The 7,958-nt window shown below is 42.4% G+C and overlaps 1 pseudogene; it reads left to right on the top strand.

Annotated features, from left to right (window-relative positions):
- Window positions 1–988: 988 nt before the first annotated feature.
- The window catches only part of LOC112071529 (beta-hexosaminidase subunit alpha-like), a 62,542-nt pseudogene continuing 55,572 nt past the window's right edge, over window positions 989–7,958 (top strand).

Here is a 7,958-nt window from a genome sequence, read left to right as displayed (position 1 = left end):
TATACATGTCAGCTACTACAGTGACTGAAATGACTGCAACACTTAACAAAGAGCTGYAGTTAGTTTCAGAGTGGGTGGCAAGGAATAAACTAGTCCTAAATATTTCTAAAACTAAAAGCATTGTATTTGGGACAAAYCATTCACTAAACCCTAATCTTGTAATAACTAATCTAGAAATTGAGCAAGTTGAGGTGACTAAACTGCTTGGAGTTAYCCTGGATTGTAAACTGTCATGGTCCAAACATATTGATACAGTAGATAAGAGGGGGATAAGTMTATCCATGATAAGGCACTGCTCTACCTTGACAGCAATGTCAACAGGGCAGGTCCTACAGGCCCTAGTGGCTTTATATGCGAACATAACTTTCCCTGACATCACACTTATACATTGTAACTTTCGATTTGCCTGATATAGTAGGATGGCTAACATGTCTGCGAATGCGTTGTCTTCTAGCCAAGATATGAAATGCAATCAAAATAGACTGTAGCACGCACACACAACACTTCCATGATGACTGAAAACAYAATGGTGGGATGAACTAGTGACAAATTTGCGGGCAAGAGTTGTCCATTTAAAATTCATTCATTCTTCCCTTGCCCTGCAAGTGTCAACTCGTGCTAACAAAAGGGAGAGGGTGTGTCTTTTATGTGTTTGGAATGCAGCCTATGAACCTAGTTTGCAAAACAATCTATATATAGATAACATTGATTTTACTCCCAAGCATATATTATCATTGTCTGTTTGTATACTTCTTGTATGCATACTGKTTTTTCTGCAATAAAAAATATGTAATTGGATAAGTATAAAAAAAAAATATCTATACATCATATGCAATTCAATAAGCAATACAAATGTAATACAATAAAGTGAAAGTATTAAACATTTAATTTTAGCGTTGGCAAGTGGGAATGACACTCAAATTGTCTTAGTCTCGTAGTGAGGTGCTATAAAACGTAGCTAGCGCCATAACTAAACATATTTTGGGGGGAATTCTGAAACGGAATACATRAGCGAACTATACAACTAGCTAGCCAGATATGGGTGTCGCTACCTGACAGGAGTGCTAGCTAGCTACATTAGCTTGATAGGTACATTCATAGTTTTAGTATGGTTGTTTTTCAACGTCAACATTTCCACCAAGGACGTTGCCTCTCAGATCATCATTCTCCCTCTCTTGGGCAAGGAACATTTGAAGGTAGACTTGGATCTGACGATGTAAAGTGCTGAGGGTTTAGGGCTGTTTACTTTGCGTTCAGACCGCAAGCCGGTTTTGGGATTCACACCTGATCACGTGATGTGTGTGAGTCTGACGCGTCTGCCTGTATCATGTGACTGTTCTCCTGTACAGTTCTGTCTTCCTCGTTTCAACGACAGGACAGTACATCCGTAAGAACACACATTGGACGTTCTAGACTCACTTGATACAATGGAAGAGAAAACTATGGCCAACTCCAGGCGTTGTTATAAACAATGGCGTTGGTTCATGGTTTTGATCATGTCCTTCCCTGTATCCTACGTGGATGCGGTGTGGCCGATGCCTCAAATGATCCGCTCTTCCATGGTCCGATACACACTAAATCCACAGGAGTTTATTTTTCAGTACTCTAGTGGATCTTCTGCTCAATCCGGTTGTTCTCTTCTGGACTCGGCTTTCAAGAGATACTTCCCACTTATCTTCAAGGATTATAGTGCAGGTAATAACAAAACATTTTAAATAAATGGATAAAAGTTTTAAGTTATGTGAATCAGTCCTCATCATTCATTGGTCATGGTCAGTTGTAGGGAGTATTCTGTTTGTGAAAACCATGTTGCCAACCATTGTCGAGCAAAACAAAGGGTACCTTTGGTTTGGGGCCCATTCACTGTGGCATGTGACTTTTAGCTCAATGAGCACCGCAGGGCCCCAGCAACACAGCATAACGCCTGTGATTTAAAAGTAATTMATTGAAGAATATGACCTAACCTTTATTAGAGACAGACTTTATTTGGTTATATTTGACAGTAATGAATTTGCAAGACTTGCAAAGTTGTTTTCACATATTTTATGAATACCATTTTAGATTTTTGAGTTGTACAGGTGAGCTATTTCCCATAATTCATCATGTTCATTGATGTTTATGTTCATGTGTTTGTGTTTGATTCAGCAAGATCCAGACAGCAGGATGAGTGGTTTAGGTTCCCTTTCACCGTTGTGGTCCATGTGGAGAGAGCAGAATGTGAGGGCTATCCAGACGCAGACTCCTCAGAAAGCTGTAAGTGATGAAACACTAAAACACACTGAAACTTCCTCTGTGCAGCCCCTGCTGAGTAAATACACATCGTGGTGACTGAGTACTGAAATATCCTTCTCCAGTAGAAGTAAAATTACTGGTATAAAAAAAGACTAAAGTAAAAAGTAGCTAATGTAAAAAGTATTCAGAGTAAAAGTAATTTGGTTACTTTTAAAGGGTACTTACATAAATCAAATCTAATTTCATTTGTCACATACACATGGTTAGCAGATGTTAATGTGAGTGTAGTGAAATGCTTGTGCTTCTAGTTCCGACAGTGCACTAATATCTAACAAATAATCTAACAATTCCACAACAACTACCTTATACACACATCTAAAGGGGTGAATGAGAATATGTACATGTAAATATATGGATGAGCCATGGCCGAGCGGCATATGCAAGGTGCAATAGATGGTATAAAATACAGTATATACATTTTATATGAGTAATGTAAAATATTTAAACATTATTAAAGTGGCATTATTTAGAGTGCATTGTATAAAGTGACTACTGATCCATTTATTAAAGTGGCCAGTGATTGGGTCTAAAGGCAGCAGCCTCTCTGAGTTAGTGATGACTGTTTAACAGTCTGATGGCCTTGAGATAGAAGCTGTTTTTCAGTCTCTCGGTCCCTGCTTCGATGCACCTGTACTGACCTCGCCTTCTGGATGRTAGCGGCGTGAACAGGCCGTGGCTCGGGTGGTTGTTGTCCTTGATGATCTTTTAGGCCTTCCTGTGACATCGGATGGTGTAGGTGTCCTGGAGGGCAGGTAGTTTGCCCCCGGTGATGCGTTGTGCAGACCTCACTACCTTCTGGAGAGCCCTGTGGTTGAGGGCGGTGCAGTTGCCGTACCAGGCTGTGATACAGCCCAACAGGATGTTCTCGATTCTGTACATCTGTACATTTTGTCAGGGTTTTGGGTGACAAGCCAAATTTCTTCAGCCTCCTGAGGTTGAAGAGGCGCTGTTGTGCCTTCTTCACCACACTGTCTGTGTGGGTGGACCATTTCAGTTTGTCTGTGATGTGTAYGCCGAGGAACTTAAAACTTTCCACCTTCTCCGCTGCTGTCCCTTTAATGTGGATAGGGGGGTGCTCCCTCTGCTGTTTCCTGAAGTCCACGATCATCTCCTTTGTTTTGTTGACGTTGAGTGAGAGGTTGTTTTCCTGACACCACACTCTGAGTGCCATCACCTCCTCCCTGTAGGCCGTCTCGTCGTTGTTGGTAATCAAGCCCACTACTGTTGTGTCGTCTGCAAACTTGATGATTTGAGTTGGAGGCGTGCATGGGAGCGATTGAATATGTCCGTAAACACACCAGCCAGCTGGTCTGCGCATGCTCTGAGGACCCGGCTAGGGTTGCCGTCTGGGCCAGCAGCCTTGTGAGGGTTAACACATTTAAATGTTTTACTCACGTCAGCCACGGAGAAGGAGAGGGGGGGGGTCTGAGTCCTTGTTAGCGGGCCGTGACGGTGGCACTGTATTATCCTCAAAGCAGACTCCTATGTTACACGTAATGGTGGATTTGTGTTAGTATATATATCAAAAGTCCCAATGCAAAGTTATACCTCACTTTTCAGTTTTTCTAGTTATTACATAAAACCGATTGCTGAAATAATGCCGGCATGCCAGCCCGTAGGGGGCACAGGAGCAAGTGCCTCTCAGATTTGTCCTGAAAATAAATATGTGATTTAAATGTTTTATTTTGTTGTTGTTTCTCTGTAATACTACTAGTCACGTTGCAATTTATATGAGTTGTCTTTAGCTAGCCCAGATAAGTTCCCAACCTCTTAACTAGATACCAAGATGCCATTTCAGGTTATCAAATAAGTTAGAGTAGGAAGGTTGGTAGACTTTAGAAAAGAAAGCAATAACTAATTGTACCGAATAGACTCACTTTCCTTTCAATATTTACCCAGATTTTTGCAGAGAAGTACAGTACCAGTCAAAGGTTTGGACACCACGTACTCTTCCAGGGTTCTTCTTTTATTTTTTACCACATTCTATATTGCTGAAAATTGTGAAGACATAAACTAGAAAATAAACACATATGGAATCATGTAGTAACCAAAAAAGTGTTAAACAAATTTAAATATATTTTGAGATTCTTCAAAGTAGCCACCTTTGCCTTGAGGACTGTTTTGGCACACTCTTGGCATTCTCTCAACCAGCTTCATGAGGTAGTCACTGGAATGCATTTCAATTAACAGGTGTACCTTGTTAAAAGTTAATTTGTGGATTTCTTCCTTAATGTGTTTGAGCCAATCAGTTGTGTTGTGACAAGGTAGGAGGGGGGGGGGGGGGGTATACGAAGATAGCCTATTTAATAAAAGACCAAGTCCATATTATGGCAAGAACAGCTCAAATACGCGCAGAGAAACAACAGTCCATCATTACTTTGAGACATGAAGGTCAGTCAATCTGGAAAATTTCTGCAGTTGCAAACCATCAAGCGCTATGATGAACTGGCTCTCATGAGGACCCCCACAGGAAAGGAAGACCCAGAGTTCCTCTGCTGCAGAGGATCAGTTCAATTAGAGTTACCAGCCTCAGAATTGGAGCCCAAATAAATGCTTCACAGAGTTCAAGTAACAGACACATCTCAACATCAACTGTTCAGAGGAGACTGGTGTGAATCAGGCCTTCATGGTCAATTGCTGCAAAGAAACACTACTAAAGGACACCATAATAAGAAGAGACTTGCTTGGGCCAAGAAATATGAGCAATGGACATTAGACCGGTGGACATCTGTCCTTTTTGAGTCCAAATTTGAGAGTTTAGGTATCAACCTCTGTGTCTTTGTGAGACACAGAGTAAGTGAACGGATTGACCTCCACATGTGTGGTTCCCACCGGTGAAGCATGGAGGAGATGGTGTGGGGGTGCGTTGCTGGTGACGCTGTTCTGTCATTTATTTAGAATTAAGGCACACTTAACCAGCAGGGCTACCACAGCAGTCCTGCAGCGATACGCCATCCCATCTGGTTTGTGTTTAGTGGGACTATCATTTGTTTTTAAACAGGACAATGATCAACACACCTCACAAGCTGTTAAGGGCTATTGTGACCAAGAGAGGAGAGATGGAGTGCTGCATCAGATGACCTATATTGTTTTTCAACAGGAAATGACTCACACACTCCAAGCTGTGTAGGGCTATTGCAAGAGGAGAGAGTGGGAGTGCTGCATCAGATGACTGCGCTCCACAATTCACACCGCTCAACCAAATTGAGAGGACGCAGAGTGAAGGAAATAGCAGCCAACAAGTGCTTCAAGCATATGTGGGACACTCCTTCAAGACTGTTGGAAAAGCCATTCCCGGTGAAGCTGGTTGAGAGAATCCAGGAGTGTGCAAAGCTGTCATCAAAGCCAAAGGGTGTCTACTTTTGAATAATCTAAAATATATTTAGATTTCTTTAAAAAAAAAAAATGGTTACTACATGATTCCATATGAGTTATTCATTAGTTTTGATGTCTTCACATATTCATTCCTAACAATGTCAGAACAATATACAAATAAAGAAACCCATGAATGAATTGGGTGTTCGGAAAACTTTTGACTGGTAGTGTAGATATTAAATTAATCTGCGCTGACGTTATTACTATGGTGCAACGTCTAATTTATGTTGCAATATGATAACAATAGCCTAATATATCCAACATGCAGTAAACTATTGTCTTAACAATTTATTGTTTTTATTKCTCATCATCCTAATGACTATGACACACCCCTCACTATTGTCATTGGTTGCATTAATTGCACCGTAATAAACCTGGTTCAAGCATTYGTTCACTCTGAGGAAGGCACAGCGATGGATGGCTTGTATACAGTGTCCGACTCTCCTTATTTATTTTCATAACCTACACTTTCACTGCACCTCTACCAACTGTWTTGGTGCGTGTGCRCCAGCTCATGCTTTTTATTAGTTAAGACCATCAGAAATACTATTTCAGACATCCTCCAATTGCTACATTTGCACACAGGCCAGGTGTTCCTCATGCGTGCTCAAATAAAATATATAACAATAAACATTATCTAACAAAGTGAAAGCAATTCACATAATGAAACAATGAATGTGCACAAATTAGCGGCGGACAGAGCGTATTCTGGAGAGATACGTGCCTATACCCCCTCACACCTTCCCTTCTTCTTCAGTGTATGACGTTGAGAAATAGTGCATTGTGGGTAGTGTAGATGATATCCGGATATAAGTTAATTAATATGCAAATTTTTTTTTGTAGTTATAGGTAACTAGATTGTTACTACAACTAAGTTACTAAGTCTTTGACCGCACTGTGTTACTGTGGTGTGTAAAAACTCATACTTCTGAAGGATTAAAATTGATTATGGGGCTCTTCTGAAGACCCCCACCATTGATTATGTTGTTATTAATTTGCTTACATGCATGCCATTGTACTTATGCTCACTGTATAGCTGAATATTGAGGCCTCTGTCTGTGTCTAGCTCTCTACCAAAACMCGCAGCCCTGCGTCTGTGAGAGAAGGTGAGAAAAGGGACTGAGGGTGATAGCGAGACACAGAGAGACTGTGTCTGTTTTTCGAATCAATATGTTCAATGATGTCCTTTGATGATGTAACCACATGTCCTTTGGTAAATAACAGGGTTGGAGTCATTCAGTCAGCTGGTCTACCAAGATGACTTTATGGAGGTAAGTCATAACTGAACAGTCAACATTGTGTGTTTTATTTTACCTTTATTTAACTAGGCAAGTCAGTTAAGAACACATTCTTATTTTCAATGACGGCCTACCGGGGAACAGTGGGTTAACTGCCTCGTTCAGGGGCAGAACGACAGATTTTTACCTTGTCAGCTCAGGATTTGAACTTGCAACCTTTCGGTTACGTCCAACGTCTAACCACTAGGCTACCTGCCCCCCCCCCTCTAACCACTAGGCTACCTGCCCCCCCCCTCTCTAACCACTAGGCTACCTGCCCCCCCCCCCCTCTCTAACCACTAGGCTACCTGCCCCCCCCCCTCTCTAACCACTAGGCTACCTGCCCCCCCCCCCTCTCTAACCACTAGGCTACCTGCCCCCCCCTCTCTAACCACTAGGCTACCTGCCCCCCCCCTCTCTAACCACTAGGCTACCTGCCCCCCCCTCTCTAACCACTAGGCTACCTGCCCCCCCCTCTCTAACCACTAGGCTACCTGCCCCCCCCCCCTTCTCTAACCACTAGGCTACCTGCCCCCCCCCCCTCTCTAACCACTAGGCTACCTGCCCCCCCCCCTCTCTAACCACTAGGCTACCTGCCCCCCTCTCTAACCACTACCTGTCGCCCAGGTAGCCTACTGTGTGTGTACTTGTACTACTGAATACCAGAAGTCCTCACAAGAGGAAAACAACTCACTAGTGAGGACGTTGTGGTCGGTCTTCACTTTTAAAAAGGCTATTTTAGGGTTGGAATTAGGGTTATAATTAGGGTTAGGATTTTGTTGTTAAGGTTAGGGGTTACAGGATTTTCAATTTGAATACATTTTTACTCACCAAAAGTTCCGTGTGTGTGTGTGTGTGTGTGTGTGTGTGTGTGTGTGTGTGTGTGTGTGTGTGTGTGTGTGTGGGTGTGTGTGTGGTGTTGTGTGTGGTGTGTGTGTGGTGTGTGTGTGGTGTGTGTGTGTGTGTGTGTGTGTGTGTGTGTGTGTGTGAGAGAGAACTGAACAGTCAACATGC

The sequence above is a fragment of the Salvelinus sp. IW2-2015 genome, unplaced genomic scaffold, assembly GCF_002910315.2.
Source record: "Salvelinus sp. IW2-2015 unplaced genomic scaffold, ASM291031v2 Un_scaffold1632, whole genome shotgun sequence".
In the NCBI taxonomy this organism is placed as follows: Eukaryota; Metazoa; Chordata; class Actinopteri; order Salmoniformes; family Salmonidae; genus Salvelinus; species Salvelinus sp. IW2-2015.
Note: the sequence above shows the minus strand (reverse complement) of the source record. Positions and strands in the feature narration are given on the sequence as shown.